The sequence below is a fragment of the Microcaecilia unicolor genome, chromosome 5, assembly GCF_901765095.1.
Source record: "Microcaecilia unicolor chromosome 5, aMicUni1.1, whole genome shotgun sequence".
NCBI lineage: Eukaryota > Metazoa > Chordata > Amphibia > Gymnophiona > Siphonopidae > Microcaecilia > Microcaecilia unicolor.
This window is the reverse complement of record NC_044035.1, coordinates 242,737,607-242,755,159: the sequence shown is the minus strand read 5'-3', so window position 1 is coordinate 242,755,159 and position 17,553 is coordinate 242,737,607. Positions and strand designations below refer to the sequence as shown.

The 17,553-nt window shown below is 46.7% G+C and overlaps 1 protein-coding gene across 2 annotated transcripts in view; it reads left to right on the top strand.

Moving 5' to 3' along the window:
- Positions 1-17,553, top strand: part of LSAMP (limbic system associated membrane protein) — a 1,187,184-nt gene that overhangs the window by 141,251 nt on the left and 1,028,380 nt on the right. The window lies entirely within an intron of this gene.

The following is a 17,553-nucleotide window of genomic DNA, read 5'->3' as shown; positions in this document are numbered from 1 at the left end:
GTCGACCTTAGAGATGGTCGACCTAAATGTTGAGATGGTCGAGCTTAGAGATGGTTGTCCCCGGTTTTCGGTGATAATGGAAACTGAGGACGCCCATCTCAAAAATGACCAAATCCAACTCATGTGGTCGTGGGAGGAGACAGCATTTGTAGTGCACTGGTCCCCCTGACATGCCAGGACACCAGCCTAGGGGGCACTGCAGTGGAATAACTGATGCACTAACTGAACGGAAAAAGCCCTTCCCTTACCAGTCCCTTAGCGATTCGGAAAGGGACGGGTATGCATGAAGGAAATCGCATGTAAATGAGCTACTTACTGTTAGCTCATTTGCACACAATTTCCTTCCTAAGGAGGGGAAGCCAGTGCAGAGTAACCAAGCATTATGCGTGGCTGCTCTGCGCATGCCAAAGACGGCTTCATACATGCAGACAAGCTGCGTGTATAATAGCCGTCTACAACCTTAAATAAATTGCCATCTACAACCTTAGAAAAATACAAGTCCAGGTGAAAACATCCAAGTGCTCGTCAGGGACGTCTTTTTTTTTTAGAGCATGGGTGAAGGACATCCTTTGCTATGCCTCTGTCCCTGAGATGGCAGTTGAGGATGTCCAAAATGTGGATGTTTCTGTGAGAAGGATGCCTATGCCTGGATGTTTCTGTGAGAAGGAAATCCATGCCTGCTATGCCTCTGATAGCCCCTTTATTTATTTGGATTTTGGATCACAAGTAGCAGCAGTGGGATTTGAACTGGCTACCTCTAACCACTAGGCCACTCCACCACTCCACTCCCTTGAAATTTGGCCGTCCAAAATGTTTGAAGGAAGGACGTCCACTCCTTCGCTATGCCTCTGCTGACATACACAAACCTCCCCTCCCAGGGACCTGCATACTGCTGCGATGGACCTGAGTATGACATTTCAGGCTGGTAAGAAAAGTTTTTTAAGTTGTTTTTTTCAGGGTGGGAGGGGGTTAGTGACCACTGGGGGAGTCAGGGGAGGTCATCCCCTCCGGTGGTCATCTGGTCAGTTCGCGCACCTTTTTCAGGCTTGGTAGTAAGAAAAAATGGGCCAAGTAAAGTCGCCCAAGTGCTCGTCAGGGACGCCGTTCTTTTTTCCATTATCGCTCGAGGACACCCATCTGTTAGGCATGCCCTGGTCCCGCCTTCGCTACGCCTCCAACACGCCCCCGGGAACTTTGGTCGTCCCCACGACGGGAAGCAGTTGGGGACGCCCAAAATCGGCTTTCGATTATGCAGATTTGGAAACCCTGAGAGAAGGACACCCATCTCCCAATTTCTGTCGAAAGATGGGTGCCCTTCTCTTTTGAAAATAAGCCTGTAAGTGCATCTGTGTGCTAATGGACATTTTTATGAGTGTTCCAGAAGTAAAATGCTGGGCACATCTCAATTAACGGCATTAAAATCTGTTAAATGCAACATCTAATGCATTTTGTAAAAGGGTCCTTCTGTGTGACTCACCATGATAAGCTTTGAGATCTTTTTCTCCTTGTCACTTGATCTCTTTATGGAATGCACTGTCTGATCAGCTTCATCGCTGTGGTAGTTTGACACAGTTTCGAAAGCTTTTGAAAACACAGCTGTTTGTGACTGTATTTTTCTATCTCTGGACTTGACCTGACCTCTTTGCCGTTAAGTGATACTGCTATGTTTTTGCTTTATTTATTGTTGCTTTGTTTTATTATGAATGTTTTTATGGAAACCACTTAGTTATATGTGGTATACAAATATAATTTTAAAATAAATGAATGAATTCCAGTTCTGTAAATAAAATAACAGACTTACATGTTATCTGTGTTAGTTCCAGCTCTTAGTGCAAATTCTAAGTTTTACTTTGTAATATTTTCCAAAATGAATTCAGCCACGGGTAATGGATTGGCAGGCCAGTTATGATTTGAGGGCTGCACAACAGCTTTCCCAGGTGACTGATGGGGAGAGGGGAGAGAGATAATGTTGTTAACTTTACCATATTACATCCAGATAGCATCTGTTCTGCACCATTAGCAAACTGGCATCATCCTTGGTTTATAATTTCCATCAAAAGCATTACAGGATATTGAATCTTGTCGATCCTGCTGTAGAAAGATCAACAATTCAAAATAATGTTTCCTCTCCTGCGCAGAATGAAGGAAGAAATATGTCCAGCCATGTGCGGTGATGGTGCACAGTGATGTCCCTTCGTTATACTCTGTATTTAAGTACTAATTATTTTGTGTTGGTAATTAAGATAGGGCTTCTTTTACAAAGCCGCACTAGTGATTCCCACACGGCAAATGAGAGGAAGCCCATAGGAATTGAATGAGCTTCCTCTCATTTGCCACACCAAGAATCAGTAGCGTGGCTTTGTAAAAGAAGCCCATAAGTATTAGTTATTTGCTAAGTATTAGTTTCTACAATTTTTGAATATTTTAAATACATATTGTTGTATATGTGCGCAAGTGTTTTTCATGAAGTTTCACAAAAATTCACCATTGGACTGATGATGATATTGAGCGGTAAATAGCTGTTGATTTAATATCTCAGCTTCTGTTCCCGCAGTCCATTAAAATTCCTAAATTTATTATTTATTTATTTATCACATTTATACCCCACATTTTCCTACATGTTTGCAGGCTCAATGTGGCTTACAATAGACCGAAAAGGCTATAGCCAGTCCAGTAGTTATACAAATACAATAGACTGTGGTGGTCAGAGTGGATAGAAAGAACAGGGTATAAAGGGAAAAAGGGTAAAGGTAAGAGAGTCCAAATAGTCCATTTATATGCTGTTTTGAAGGACTTTGTGTTTTATGTTGGAGCCTGGGGGTAGGCCTTTCCGGAATAGGCTGGTCTTGAGTAATTTCCTAAAGTTGAATAAATACCTTTAAAAGTGGACTAGTGCAGCTACCACACTGTTTTATCCAAGTCCATTAATAATTTGAAATAACACAATGGGGGACATTTTCCAGTAATTATTATTATTAGTATAACCCTGAGTATACTGACAACTTGTGGCAAATAACAACTTTTCATTGCAAGAGAGACGGACAAGCACAGATACAGCAGCAAACTTCAGTCTTACCAAGCTGACTGTAGGAACGTAAAGAATATCAATAAAGAGACAGGAGGCTAATTAGACCCTGGGATGTGCCCTGAGTCCCTGGGAGAATGCACAACACACCAGGGAGTACCAGTTTCTGGGCTAATCAGAGGAATGTTCTGACCCAGAAGGACCTGTTTGTTTGTATGACGCTGGCTTCTAGGGAGCAGAGACGTACCTCTACCCAAAAGGCGCCTCATGTTCTTTGCAAAGAAGATGAACCACGTCTTAGATTAAATATTTACATCTCTCCTTCTCCTGGCTTTTTTTTTCTATGCTGCTGCTGTTAGCTTTAGTGCAGAAGCTGTGAGCACAAGTGCCCATTCGCTTTAGAAGCACTGCTACCCATACTGAGGACTCTTGGAAGTCAGTGAGCTGCCAGTTCAGGCTGAAAGCGCTAATATTAAAGAGATAATCACCTTCCTGTTAATGTGCATTTTCTTAATTTAATTTATATACCATTACACCGAGCACAAACTATTAAAGTGATGTGCAATATGTTTAATTTAATTTAAAATCAGAACTTTTAATCATCTTACCTTTTTGATATTTAGTTATAAGGTAACCATGTGCTGCAGGGGATAACTCTTATGTTGTAAAAGGTTTGTATTTATCTAATGGCACGATGATTAACATCCTGTCAGGCAGGAGACCAGGGTTTAATTTGCAGTACAAGGTCCTGGTTCTTTGGAATGGCTGGAAATACTGATAAGATAACATTTCTCACAGATCTAGGGAACTGAATAGGGCTGTCCTGAGGCCATGTAAGCAGGGTAGCCACATTAGATGCAAGGGAAATGAGTCTACCTTTCTAACTACAAACCATTTCTATAGTGTTACTAGATATACAAAGCGCTATACTCATTATATGCAGGTACTTTTCCTCTCCCTAGACGGCTCACAAACCAAGTTTTTGTACCTGGGGCAATGGTGGGTTCAGTGATTTGCCTAAGGACACAAGGAGCTGCAGTGGGAATTGAACCCAAGTTTCCAGGATCAAAGCCCACTGCGCTAACCATTAGGCTACTCTGGTATGGTACATTCAAAGTAGTTTACATAGTATATACAGGTACATATTTGTACCTGGAGCAATGGAGAGTTAAGTGACTTGCCCAGAGTCACAAGGAGCTGCAATGGGAATCAAACCCAGTTCCCCGGGATTAAAGTCCACTGCATTAACCACTAGGCTACTCCTCCACTGATGGCAGGGGTGTAAAAATCGCTCCTCATCTATTGTCTCCCCTATGGTGGTCTTGTCATAGTAAATGAGACAGGGGCAATAGGGGTATGTTGCACAGGGTGGGATTTGGCCTTGAGATGCGGGTGGAATAGATGAGACCAAGCTGAAAGAAAGAGATGCGTAATCTGTTTGAATTCAGAGGTTTTAAAATGCTAAACATATACTGCCCAAAATTCAGGCTAACCGCTGTTACCACATCCTCTGGCAAAGAGTTTCAGAGCTTAACTATTTGTTGAGTGCAAAAATATTTCCTCCTATTTGTTTTAAAAGTATCTCCACTTAACTTCCTCGAGTGTCCCCTAGTCTTAGTACTTTTGGAACAAGTAAAAAAATCGATTTACTTCTACTCGTTCTACACCACTCAGGATTTTGTAGACCTCAATCATATCTCCCCTCATCTGTCTCTTTTCCAAGCTGAAGAGCCCTAGCCTCTTTAGCCTTCTGCGTCATAATGGTTTCAATAGAGCAGAGTCTTCACAAGCAAGTTCAGTATGGCACAAAACAAAAAAATGTAAAATATTTAGTTCTAACTAGATTCATAGCTTCAGGTTTTGGTCTGTCCCGCCATGCACTGTGTAAACAGTACACTTGCACAGAGCACTAACATCTTGGGAAACAGCACACACTGAAACAGCACACACTCATAGCAAAACAGGTTCTGACAGCCACCTGAAAATGAAGAATGGTCAGCCCTTTAAATTACTTTATCATCTTCACATCTGTGTACACTCATAAAGCTATATTAAGTCCTGCTTTCCAGTAAGGCTTTGTTTAGGATTTTTTTTTAAGACAGTAGTTTTTAAACCTGGCCTGGTGGTCATTTTACAAGCCCCATTTGTGATTTGGGCATGCATAAACTGGCATTCAGATGTGTGTATCACATAGACATCTAAATCCTAAGTTTAGAAAACTGGGATATCCACATACAAATCGTGAATGCATGCATATTGCAAGGGGGTGTGGTCTGGGTGTGTTTTGAGTAAGGCACACAGATACACTTTCATTTCCCATTTCAAGAGGGGAATGCAAGTTTGCTGACATCAGTGACAAGGTTTACACAGTAACACAGTGAATGATGGAGGATAAAGACCTGTATGGTCCATCTAGTCCACCCAACAAACTGGCCAGAGCCGCACCTGCCACTATGTGCAGGTTATCATTCATACTCATACTCTAGTTGGAATTTTGCCATCATGCTAACCACATATAGGCAATTAAATATGAGAGAATCTTGAAACAATATATATCATAACCAAAGTATTGCTAACAGTATTTAAATTGCTATTTAAGATGTCTTTCCCTCCAGGGTCGCCGAAAGACTGAACCGGGCCCGGGGCAGGGCCACCACTGCTGGGTCTGGGGATCACGGCTGCTGCCCCCCAGATCACCGCGACCCCCCGCCAATCGTCGCTGCTGCCCCCCATTGCTGCCGCAATTGAAATACCTTGTTGGATGGTGGGGATCCCAAGGCCCCGCCAGCAGATGTCTTCCTCCAGCGCTGCTCTTCTACCAATTGCCTGCCCCTGCTGCTGCTGCCTTTTCTCTCAGGGCATGCTCAGTTTCAAAACCGAGCATGCACACCTGAGAGGAAAAGCAGCCGCTCAGCTGGACAGAAGAGCAGTGCTGGAGGTGCTCCTCTGGGTCCTCCCCAGCCTGCAAAGGGCTGCGGTGCCAGAGTTTTCTCTCTCCTGTTCCTGTTTGGACAAGATCACTCAGGTCCCGTCAGGAGCAGGAGAGAGAGGGCCCGGGCTCGTGGAATTTTGCCCCCACTCTCGGCGGCCCTGTTTCTCTCCCCTTTGAGTTGCACAGAACCCCCACTCACAGCATATGATAGAGTGATGTACAACACTGGCATTGCCAAATCTTCATCTGTCTGTCGCCGTTTTTCAGATGCAGACTATAGAAGTCTGTCTGGCATTGGCCTGAGTTCCCTAGTATCGGAGTTACTGAATCTTCATCTGTCTTTTGACATTTATGGGATGCAGTGGGATGCAGACTGCAGAAGTCTTGATGACATCTAGATCATAGAACGTTTCTTATTTTTGTAATGCTCAGCTAGAGGGATTAGGAATCATTACCCCCATAATCCCCAGCATAGGAGCCGACTCTGTGGGTGCTGTGGGTGCTTGAGCACCCCCAATATTGAGAAATTGCTTGAATGTATCCAGGGAAGGATTGTTTCCATTAGGCTTAGCATCCCCAATGATTCTAAAAAGTTGGCTCCTATGATTCCCAGTGATTTTTGTTGTGTCATGGTGCATCAGGGACTTTAAGCATGTTGCTATTCAGAATCCCTATATTCAAGCACCAAATGTGACTTCCTATCAGACATTTGTGTAAGGTGGGTTCTATGTTATGCCTGGAGACCGTATGGGGGACTGTTCACATAACAATATTTATTTGGTTAGGTCTAAGGCTAGGAATGACAGACAGTGAGAGGCAGTAGGCACACTGTTTTGTCCACACAGATAATGAGTCAAACTGCTTTGCACTAGCCCTGACAATATCTAACCCAAGGATGGATCAACGCTTTGTACGACCAAAGTCCGTGAATATTAATTCTTTTTCATTTAGGAAACATGCCACTGGAACTCAATGTATTTGTCAGTTTGGACGCTTAAGTGGTCGGCCAGAGAGCAACATTGGAAGCAATTATTAAGGCAGTGCACTGTGCTGCAGGGGATTTTTTCTGCAAAATTTGGCCTACATAGGGGAGAGTGTGCAAACTGAAATATAGCAAAATACTGGAGGCCTGAAGCAGACAGGACCAATCAACTTGCAAAATGCATTTGAGTGGTGCTGTCTACTTCACACATTCCATATACTTCATCATCATGTCTCAGTCAGGCCTATGGGAAAATGTTATGTATTGTGTTGCTCTTTTTTTTTTTTTTCAATTTGGTGAAAGAGCCCCAGATTTTTGATTTGTTCTCTATAGAACTGTGTCCTATAGAAGTGGTTGCAGTAGACTCTGTATGCACTAGCTAATGTCACATTACAGAAATCCGTATATAATCTTTATATGCAGTTCTTACCACAACAGCTCAAGAGACAGACATGATAAACCTTATAAGCAGCGCCTTCCATCTCTGTCTTACTAAGGGCTTCTTTTATTAAATCATGCTAGCGATTCCCACGTGGCAAATGAGAGGAAGCCCATTCAATTTCTGTGGCATAAGGTTTATTATCCAGGGTTTCCCTGTTAGTGTCCAAAACAATCCCACATACACCTGCTCGCTCTCTTCGCATTTTAGAATCCGACAGGTACTTCCCCACCCTAAACAAGCCCATTATGAGTCAACTAGGCACAGTGCTTCTTACTTTTTGTCCCCTAGACTATGGAATGACTTCCCCAGTCAGATATGTAATGTTTTGTTGTTTAAGTCACTATTGTGCATTTTTTTCAGTCCCCTTTTTCACTTTGAAGGGGGCCTGATGGCGGGATGGTTCTGTCTGTGGGAGTAACTTTGAATAGTTTGGTTGCATTGTTTATCTTGGTGTGAATGTGATTCTGTCCTATTTTATAATGGCATTCCTTTCCTTTAGGGGCCCTTTTACTAAGCTGAGGTAAAAGGGGTCCTGTGCTAGCGGGTGGCAGCCGTTTTTGCCCTGTGCCAGGGCCCCTTTTACCGCAGCGTGTGAAAATGACCAAAAATGAAATGGCCATGCGGTAATTTTGCACTTGCTATGCAGCTGATTCGGGGGAGGGGGACACTTGCGGGGAGTGGGTTTTGGGGGGCTCAGCACCAAAGGTAAAGGAGCTATGCACCTGGGAACAATTTTTGATGTCCACTGCAGTGCCCCCTAGGGTGTCCGGTTGGTGTCCTGGCATGTGAGGGGGATCAGTGCACTACAAATGCTGGCTCCTCCCACGACCAAATGGCTTGGATTTGGTCGTTTCTGAGATGGGCGTCCTCGGTTTCCATTATCGCCGAAAATCAGGGACGACCATCTCTAAGGATGACCCATCTCTAAGGCTGACCTAAATGTTGAGATTTGGGCGTCCCTGACCGTATTATCGAAACGAAAGATGGACGCCCAACTTGTTTCAATAATACGGGTTTTCCCGCCCCTTCGCGGGGACGTCCTGCGAGGAAGTCCTCAGGAAAACTTGGGCGCCCCGTTCGATTATGCCCCTCTAAGTGTATTCTGTAATGCTCGGTGCCTAAATTTTAATGCGTGCAGGCAAAATGGGGCATGGTTATGTGCAGGAAAGTGAGTATTTTGTGGGCATTCCAAAATTTACACACACTGTTATAGAACATGGCCCTCTGCACCTAAATCTACACACCAGGATTTACGCCATGTTTTCATTGGTATAAATGGAAGCGCAGAGATTTAGGCGCCAGGATGTTGTCTGCTTAGATTTAGGTGCTGAAATCGGCATGTAACTTAATTGGTTTAACAAGCTAATGAGCGCTGATAACAGCACTTAACAAGAAATAATGCACATTTATTTGCACTGATTAGAATTTAGGCGCACAGCTCGCTAAGTGTATTCTGTAATGATGTGCGCCAAACTTCTAACATGCGGAGGCAAAAAAGTACACGGTTATGGACAGGGAAATGGGTGTTTCATGGGTGTTCCAAAATTTAGGCACCTAGTTATAGAATATGGCCCAGTGTGCCTAAATCTACTTGCTGAGATTTACACCAGGGATTCATTGGTATAAATGGATGCATACAGATATTGGCGCTGAAATATCATTTAAGCATATTCTATAATCGGCGCCTAAATCTTGGTGCCGATTATAGAATACTGTTAGTCGGCACTGATTTTTTTTTAGGCACCATATATAGAATCTCCTCGTTAGCATATAAAAGCAAGAGGACACATGTGTGGGTAGATGCATTGCATGCTGCACTAAGGCATGACAACTGGTGTTCATCATTGAGCTGTTATAAGTAGGTGCTCCTATATTTTGATACAATTTGTTTTTATTTATTAATATATTTTGATTTTGCTCATACCTTTTTCAGTAGTAGCTCAAGGTGAGTTATACTCAGGTACACTGGATATTTCTCTGTCCCAGGAGGGCTCACAATCTAAGTTTGTATCTGAGGCAATGGAGGGCTAAGTGACTTGCCCAAGATCACAAGGAGCAGCAGTGGAATTTGAACCGGCCACCTCTGGATTGCAAGACTTGTGCTCTAACCACTAGGCCACTCCTCCACTCTGTAAGCTCTATGTAGCTTTGTGTTAGGCATGCTGTGAAGCCATTATACAATTGGCGCTAGGCACACACCGATGTAGTGCCCTACATCTTGATGCCAAGTTACAGAATTGCCCCATATTATAATTTTCACAGGAAAAACAGACTACATCTTCATATATAGTGGAGCAAACCAACACCGTCAAGGCCTGACCTAGATCATCTATTAGCATACTTGTAAGGATATTTGCTTAGGATGGGCTGTCTGAATCACCTGATGGGAATTTTCAATTAAATAATAATGGGATAAAGATTCAGCCAGCAGTGGTGAGCATTTTTAAAAACCCTACAAACTAAAGTGGAAGGTATAACATTGACTGAGAGGCAGAGAGCCACTGTAATAGGAGGAAAAAGGGATTAATTTGTAAAGTGTTGTTTTAGGAAATTTGGGGTTTTCTGGGAGTGATATTGAAATAATTAATGTAATGTAAATGTATTATGGGTTGGTAAAGTTATGACATTTGTGTAAAGGGAAGTAATTGGGGGGAAAGAAAATGTTTTGGAAGCTGGGATTGGATAAATGTGCGTCGAGGGCAGGAGAGAATGGAGAAGACTAGGAAGAAAGGAAACATTGTGTGAGGAGAGGGAGGGTATCTATTTGGGTGAAATTCACCCACCCGGCCCATCCTGGTGAAAATTGCTTTTTTGTTGTTTTTGTTGTTTTGGAATTGGGGAGGTTATGAGGGTCGCAGCTTGGTTGCAGGGTATTAAGTTTATTTTTGTAAATTTGGCCACAATTTCAAATCATAGGGCCTAAGTTAGGCCTATCAATGTTGGTCTTGTGTGCATCACCGCCACAAGATGACGCATGACCCTGTAGTACAGCGGGTTGTGGGGTGGGTAATGGGGAAGGTATGACGGAAGGAGGTTAAATGATGAAGCTAATATGTTATCATCTAGCTACATGAGTAGTAAAAAAAGTTTATGATATGTTTGAAAAAGTTTAAGTTTGTAAAGTTGATGTTTAGTAAATAAAGCTGTGGCTAGTGTCTTGCCAATTTGAGAAACACAATTGCCTCATGTGTGTCATTGGATTTGGGTTTGTCTGTGAAGTGGTGAATGAGGCTTGTGAATGCCAATGTTATTTAGCTGCCACTGGTGTTCTCCACAGATGTTCAATGCCGGGCCTTGTCCGGACACTGGTGTTGAATATCTGGGTTTATGAGGCTGGCTATATAGTACTATTAATCCCTCCCCCATTCACTCCTCCCTGCAGCAGCCTATCTGCCCCTCCTTCTGTTTCATGTCTCTGCATTTATTCCCCAGCTCCCCATGATATAACTGATTTTTTGTTGTAAACCGCTTAGCCACCAGTTTTGGCCCTGTTTTTCGGTATATCAAGTCCTGGAAATAAATGAATAAATATTCAGCACTTAAGTGCCTAAGCAATACAGCATAAATGTAGGACTGAGTTTTATATGGTCTGATTTGTCTGCTTCCCTTAGGTGGTTAAGTGCTGAATGTCATCAATTAACCACATAAGTATCGTCTCCACCCTCAGACCACCCACAAAATGGCTGGCTTTGAATATTGATCTTAATGTGTGTTTTGCTTGTTTGCTTACTTGATTTATTTATTTATTTATGTAGGTTTTTTTTTGTAAGGCAGACTGAGCTTTTTAAAATCAAACAATCTGACCTGCTGATGGATAATCACAGATCAGTTCTCAAGTGTGTATTGATTATGAAAGGCGGTGGAGGTTTATTGAGCTTCTGTAAGAAATTGAATGATCACATTTAATGCTACATTCTTCAGTACCCAATCCAGCAAGAGGGACAGAAAAGGCTAACATATTATCCCCAAGTGCAGCTATATTGGTGCTGCAGACAAGGAATGGGTGGCTTCCTGGGAGCGTTTCTGTTTTTATTTTTCATCTTGTAATTACCCGGGAGGAGCTATAGCGATATGTTACCAAAGCGGGTCTCTGGAAATTATAGTTGTTCTGGGGTTGCAATTAATTTTCTGCACTAAATTAAACAATATAAATGCTACAGCACTGTTTAGGCTGTTCTGTCGAATATTTATGCTGAGGAACTTGCTAATGACAAAGTGTTTTCGTTGATGATACGTTGAAACCCTCTGCTCAGTGTGCAGTGGTGGCTAAGAAAACAAATAGAATGTTAGGTATTATTTGGAAGGGAATGGAAATAAAAAATGAGGACGTTATAATGCGTTTGTATCGGTCCATGGTGCGACCACATCTCAAATACTGTGTACAATTCTGATCACAGCATCTCAAAAAAGATATAGTTGAATTAGAAAAGGTATAGAGAAGGGTGACAAAAATGGTAAAGGGGATGGGATGACTTCCCTATGAAGAAAGGCTAAAGCAGCTAGGGTTCTTCAACTTGGAGAAAAGACGGCTGAGGAGAGATATGATAAAGGTCTATAAAATAATGAGTGGAGTGGAACGGGTAGACGTGAATCACTTGGGGACTAGGGGGCACGCAATGAAGCTACAAAGTAGTAAATTCAAAACAAATTGGAGAAAATATTTCTTCATTCAACTTGTAATTAAACTCTGGAATTCGTTGCCATTAAATGTGGTAAAAGCAGTTAGCTTAGAGGGGTTTATGAAAGGTTTGGATAACTTCCTAAAAGAAAAGTCCATAAGCCATTATTAAGATGGACATGGGGGAAATCCATTGCTTATTTCTAGGATAAGCAGCATAAAATGTATTCTACTGTTTTGGGATTTTGCCAGGTACTTGTAACCTGGATTGGCCACTGTTGGAAACAGGATGCTGGGCTTGATGGACCTTCGGTCTGTCCCAGTATGGCAATGCTTATGTTCTTACTAGCCCGTGTGAAAGCGCTACAGGCAGCAGCAGATCGCTCTGCTGCTGCCTGCAGTGCTTCCACACGGAGGTGAGAAGTTCTGTCAGGTCAGTGCAGGGGGCCCGAAACGGAGGGGGGGGTGAGAGCGGCGGCGGGGATGGGGGGGAGGGTGGGGGTTGTTTCGCGCGATGTTCCTTTCCAGGCGGCAGTGGCGGCGTCCGACAATTCGACTCAGTTTCCCTCTCTGTTCCGCCCTCTGACGTCATGACGTCATGACATCTTGACGCGAGGGCGGGACAGAGAGGGAAGTCTGTACTGCGCATTTGCAAGTGAGTATGGTCACTTGCCATTTATATGTTTGATGTTCTACTTTACTGCTACATCTAAAATACGGTAGACATCCCTCTGAATTATGTTGGCTGGTCTCTTGTTGGACATTTTCTTGTGGTGGCAATCCAGAAAGAGGTGGAAACAGATGCAGAAACCAGGTAAGAAGAAACCATTCCAAAACAAGAGAGCATGGAATGTTGTAATGTCCTCCTGTGGATTAGGAATTGGTTTTTGGACAGAAAACAGAGGGTCGGGTTAAATGGCCATTTTTGTCAGTGGAGGAGGGTGACTAGTGGAGTGCTGCAGGGATCTGTACTGGGACCGGTGTCATTTAACATATTTATGAATGATCTGGAATAGAGTGTGTGAAGTTTTACAGTGGCACATGCTTTTCAATGTCATCTCTTAAACTACTTAATTTTTGTACTTGTTGCTCATTTTTTAAAATCACATTTCAAATTTACTTTACATATGTAACCATTTTTCTCCAATGGGCAAGCAGGCTGCTTGTTCTCACTGATGGGTGACGTCCACGGCAGCCCCTCCAATCGGAATCTTCACTAGCAAAGTCCTTTGCTAGCCCTCGCGCGCCCGCGCGCACCGCGCATGCGCGGCCGTCTTCCCGCCCGAAACCGGCTCGAGCCGGCCAGTCTTCTTTTGTCCGCACTCGGTACGGTCGTATTTTTCGCCGTGTCGAGCCCCGGAGAGTCGACCTCGCGCGTCCATATTGTTGAACGTGTTTTTTCTTCATAAAAGCTTTCCTTGTACTCGGGAAGTGCTCCGGAACCCCTCCACCGGGTTTCGTTTCAATCCTCCCCGTATTTCCAGCTTTTGGCCCCGATAAGTTTTCTTTCGTCGTCGGGGTAGGCCTCTTTTCGGCCTCGGTCGAGATTTTCTCCCTCTAAAGTTTTTGGTGCTCTTTTTCCGTCATTTCGGACTTTGATTTCGCCGGCGTGATTTTTCCGCCCATGACATCGAAGCCTTCCAGCGGCTTCAAGAAGTGCACCCAGTGCGCCCGGGTTATCTCGCTCACTGATCGACACTCGTCGTGTCTTCAGTGTCTGGGGGCCGAGCACCGCCCTCAGAACTGTAGTCTGTGTTCCCTGCTTCAAAGGCGGACTCAGGTAGCGAGACTAGCCCAGTGGAACGTTTTGTTCTCGGGCTCTTCGTTGGCATCGGCACCGGGATCTTCGAGTGCATCGACGTCGTCAGCGTCCAGACCATCTTCCTCGGCCGCCCTTGCATCGAGTGCATCGAGGCATCGGGCCTCTGCATCGGCGCCGAGACATCGGATAGCTGCATCGACGTCGGTGGTACCGGGACCTCGTCTGCTGATGTCGTCGGACGGTGGTGCATCGTCAGGAGTGCAGGTGAGGGCTGTCCATTCCCCTGCTGGTGGCGGTGAGCCTTCGGGTGGGTCTCCTCCCACCCTGAGGGCTCCTGCGGTACAGCCCCCCCGAGACCGACCTTCTTCGGCCTCGGCCCCGAGGAAGCGACGGATGGATTCTACGTCCTCCTCGTCGGTGCCGGGGAGCTCCGGTGACATGCTTCGGAAGAAGTCGAAGAAGCATCGACACCGGTCTCCTCCCCGCGTCGGCACCGAGAGCTCTGGGTCGCCGAGGGATTCGGCACCCAGCAGGCATCGGCACCGAGAGGACCGCTCACCCTCTGTCCAAGAGGTGTCGATGCGCTCCACTCTGGACAGCCCGGAACAGCCTCCTCGCCCGGAACAGGTCCTGACGTCGACGCCTGCATCGACCTCACAGCCTTTCTCTGCAGCCGCTCTGAACGAGAGCCTCCGGGCCGTTCTCCCAGAGATTCTGGGAGAGCTGTTGCGCCCTACCCCTCCGGTACCGGCGGTGCTTGCGCCTCCGGTACCGTCGAGCGTGGCGCCGGCTGGCCCATCGCCCAGGTTGAGGTCCCCGACGTCGGTACCGCGTGCGGTACCGGCAGCGGCCACCTCCCAGGAAGGCTCCCCGACTACGTCGGCGGAGGGAGCTTCGCCGATGCGGGCGAGGGAGTCTACCTCTCGACGCCCCCATCGTGGACGTGGCTCCACTGAGTCGAGCAGGGCGAGGTTGCAGACACAGGTTCGTGAACTTGTGTCTGACACCGAGGGTGAGGCCTCGTGGGAGGAAGAGGAAGATCCTAGATATTTCTCTGACGAGGAGTCTGAGGGTCTTCCTTCTGATCCCACTCCCTCTCCTGAAAGACAGCTTTCTCCTCCCGAGAGTCTGTCTTTTGCTTCCTTTGTCCGGGAGATGTCTACGGCCATCCCCTTCCCGGTGGTTGTGGAGGACGAGCCCAGGGCTGAAATGTTTGAGCTCCTGGACTATCCTTCTCCACCTAAGGAAGCGTCCACCGTTCCCTTGCACCATGTCCTAAAAAAGACATTGCTTGCGAACTGGACGAAACCCTTAACTAATCCCCACATTCCCAAGAAGATCGAGTCCCAGTACCGGATCCATGGGGACCCAGAGCTGATGCGCACTCAGTTGCCTCACGACTCTGGAGTTGTGGATTTGGCCCTAAAGAAGGCTAAGAGTTCTAGGGAACATGCTTCGGCGCCCCCGGGCAAGGACGCTAGAACCTTAGACTCCTTTGGGAGGAAGGCCTACCATTCCTCTATGCTCGTGTCCAAGATCCAGTCTTACCAGCTCTACACGAGCATACACATGCGGAACAATGTGCGGCAGTTGGCGGGCTTGGTTGATGCTCTTCCCCCTGAGCAAGCCAAGCCTTTTCAGGAGGTGGTCAGGCAGCTGAAGGCGTGCAGAAAATTCCTGGCCAGAGGAGTTTATGACACTTTTGATGTTGCGTCCAGGGCCGCTGCTCAAGGTGTGGTGATGCGCAGGCTCTCATGGCTGCGTGCCGCCGACCTGGAGAATAGAATCCAGCAGCGGATTGCGGACTCGCCTTGCCGTGCGGACAACATTTTTGGCAAAAAAGTCGAACAGGTGGTAGAGTCTCTCCACCAGCGGGACACCGCATTCGACAAATTCGCCCGCCGGCAGCCTTCAGCTTCTACCTCTACAGGTAGACGATTTTTCGGGGGAAGGAAGACTGTTCCCTACTCTTCTGGCAAGCGTAGGTACAATCCTCCTTCCCGACAGCCTGCGGCCCAGGCTAAGCCCCAGCGCGCTCGCTCTCGTCAGCAGCGTGCGACTCAGCAAGGCCCCGCGGCGCCCCAGCAAAAGCAAGGGGCGAGCTTTTGACTGGCTCCAGCAGAGCATAGCCGACATCCAAGTGTCCGTGCCGGGCGACCTGCCGGTCGGAGGGAGGTTGAAAGCTTTTCACCGAAGGTGGCCTCTCATAACCTCCGATCAGTGGGTTCTGCAAATAGTCCGGCAGGGGTACACCCTCAATTTGACCTCAAAACCTCCAAATTGTCCACCGGGAGCTCAGTCTTACAGCTTCCAGCACAAGAGGGTACTTGCAGAGGAACTCTCCGCCCTTCTCAGCGCCAATGCGGTCGAGCCCGTGCCATCCGGGCAAGAAGGGCTGGGATTCTATTCCAGGTACTTCCTTGTGGAAAAGAAAACAGGGGGGATGCGTCCCATCCTAGACCTAAGGGCCCTGAACAAATATCTCGTAAAAGAAAAGTTCAGGATGCTTTCCCTGGGCACCCTTCTCCCCATGATTCAGCAAAACGATTGGCTATGCTCTCTGGACTTGAAGGATGCCTACACACATATCCCGATACTGCCAGCTCACAGACAGTATCTGCGATTTCAGTTGGGCACACGCCACTTCCAGTACTGTGTGCTACCCTTTGGGCTCGCCTCTGCGCCCAGGGTGTTCACAAAGTGCCTAGCTGTGGTAGCAGCGGCACTTCGCAGGCTGGGAGTACACGTGTTCCCATATCTCGACGATTGGCTGGTAAAGAACACGTCCGAGGCAGGAGCCCTGCAGTCCATGCAGATGACTATTCGCCTTCTGGAGCTACTGGGGTTTGTGATAAATTACCCAAAGTCCCATCTTCTTCCAGTGCAGAACCTCGAATTCATAGGAGCTCTGCTGGATTCTCGGACGGCTCGCGCCTATCTCCCAGAGACGAGAGCCAACAACTTGTTGTCCCTCGTCTCCCGGGTGCGGGCGTCCCAGCAGATCACAGCTCGGCAGATGTTGAGATTGCTGGGCCATATGGCCTCCACAGTTCACGTGACTCCCATGGCCCGCCTTCACATGAGATCTGCTCAATGGACCCTAGCCTCCCAGTGGTATCAGGCCGCTGGAGGTCTAGAGGACGTGATCCACCTGTCCACGAGTTTTCTCGAATCCCTGTATTGGTGGACGATTTGGACCAATTTGACTCTGGGACGTCCCTTCCAAATTCCTCAGCCACAAAAAGTGCTGACCACGGATGCGTCTCTCCTGGGATGGGGAGCTCATGTCGATGGGCTTCACACCCAAGGAAGCTGGTCCCTCCAAGAACGCGATCTACAGATCAATCTTCTGGAGTTACGAGCGATCTGGAACGCTCTGAAGGCTTTCAGAGATCGGCTGTCCCACCAAATTATTCAAATTCAGACAGACAACCAGGTTGCCATGTACTATGTAAACAAGCAGGGGGGCACCGGATCTCGCCCCCTGTGTCAGGAAGCCGTCAGCATGTGGACCTGGGCTCGCCGGTACGGCATGGTGCTCCAAGCCACATATCTGGCAGGCATAAACAACAGTCTGGCCGACAGATTGAGCAGGATTATGCAACCTCACGAGTGGTCGCTCAGCTCCCGAGTGGTGCGCCAGATCTTCCAAGCGTGGGGCACCCCCTTGGTGGATCTCTTCGCATCTCGAGCAAACCACAAAGTCCCTCAGTTCTGTTCCAGGCTTCAGGCCACCGGCAGACTGGCGTCGGATGCCTTCCTCCTCGATTGGGGGGAGGGCCTGCTGTATGC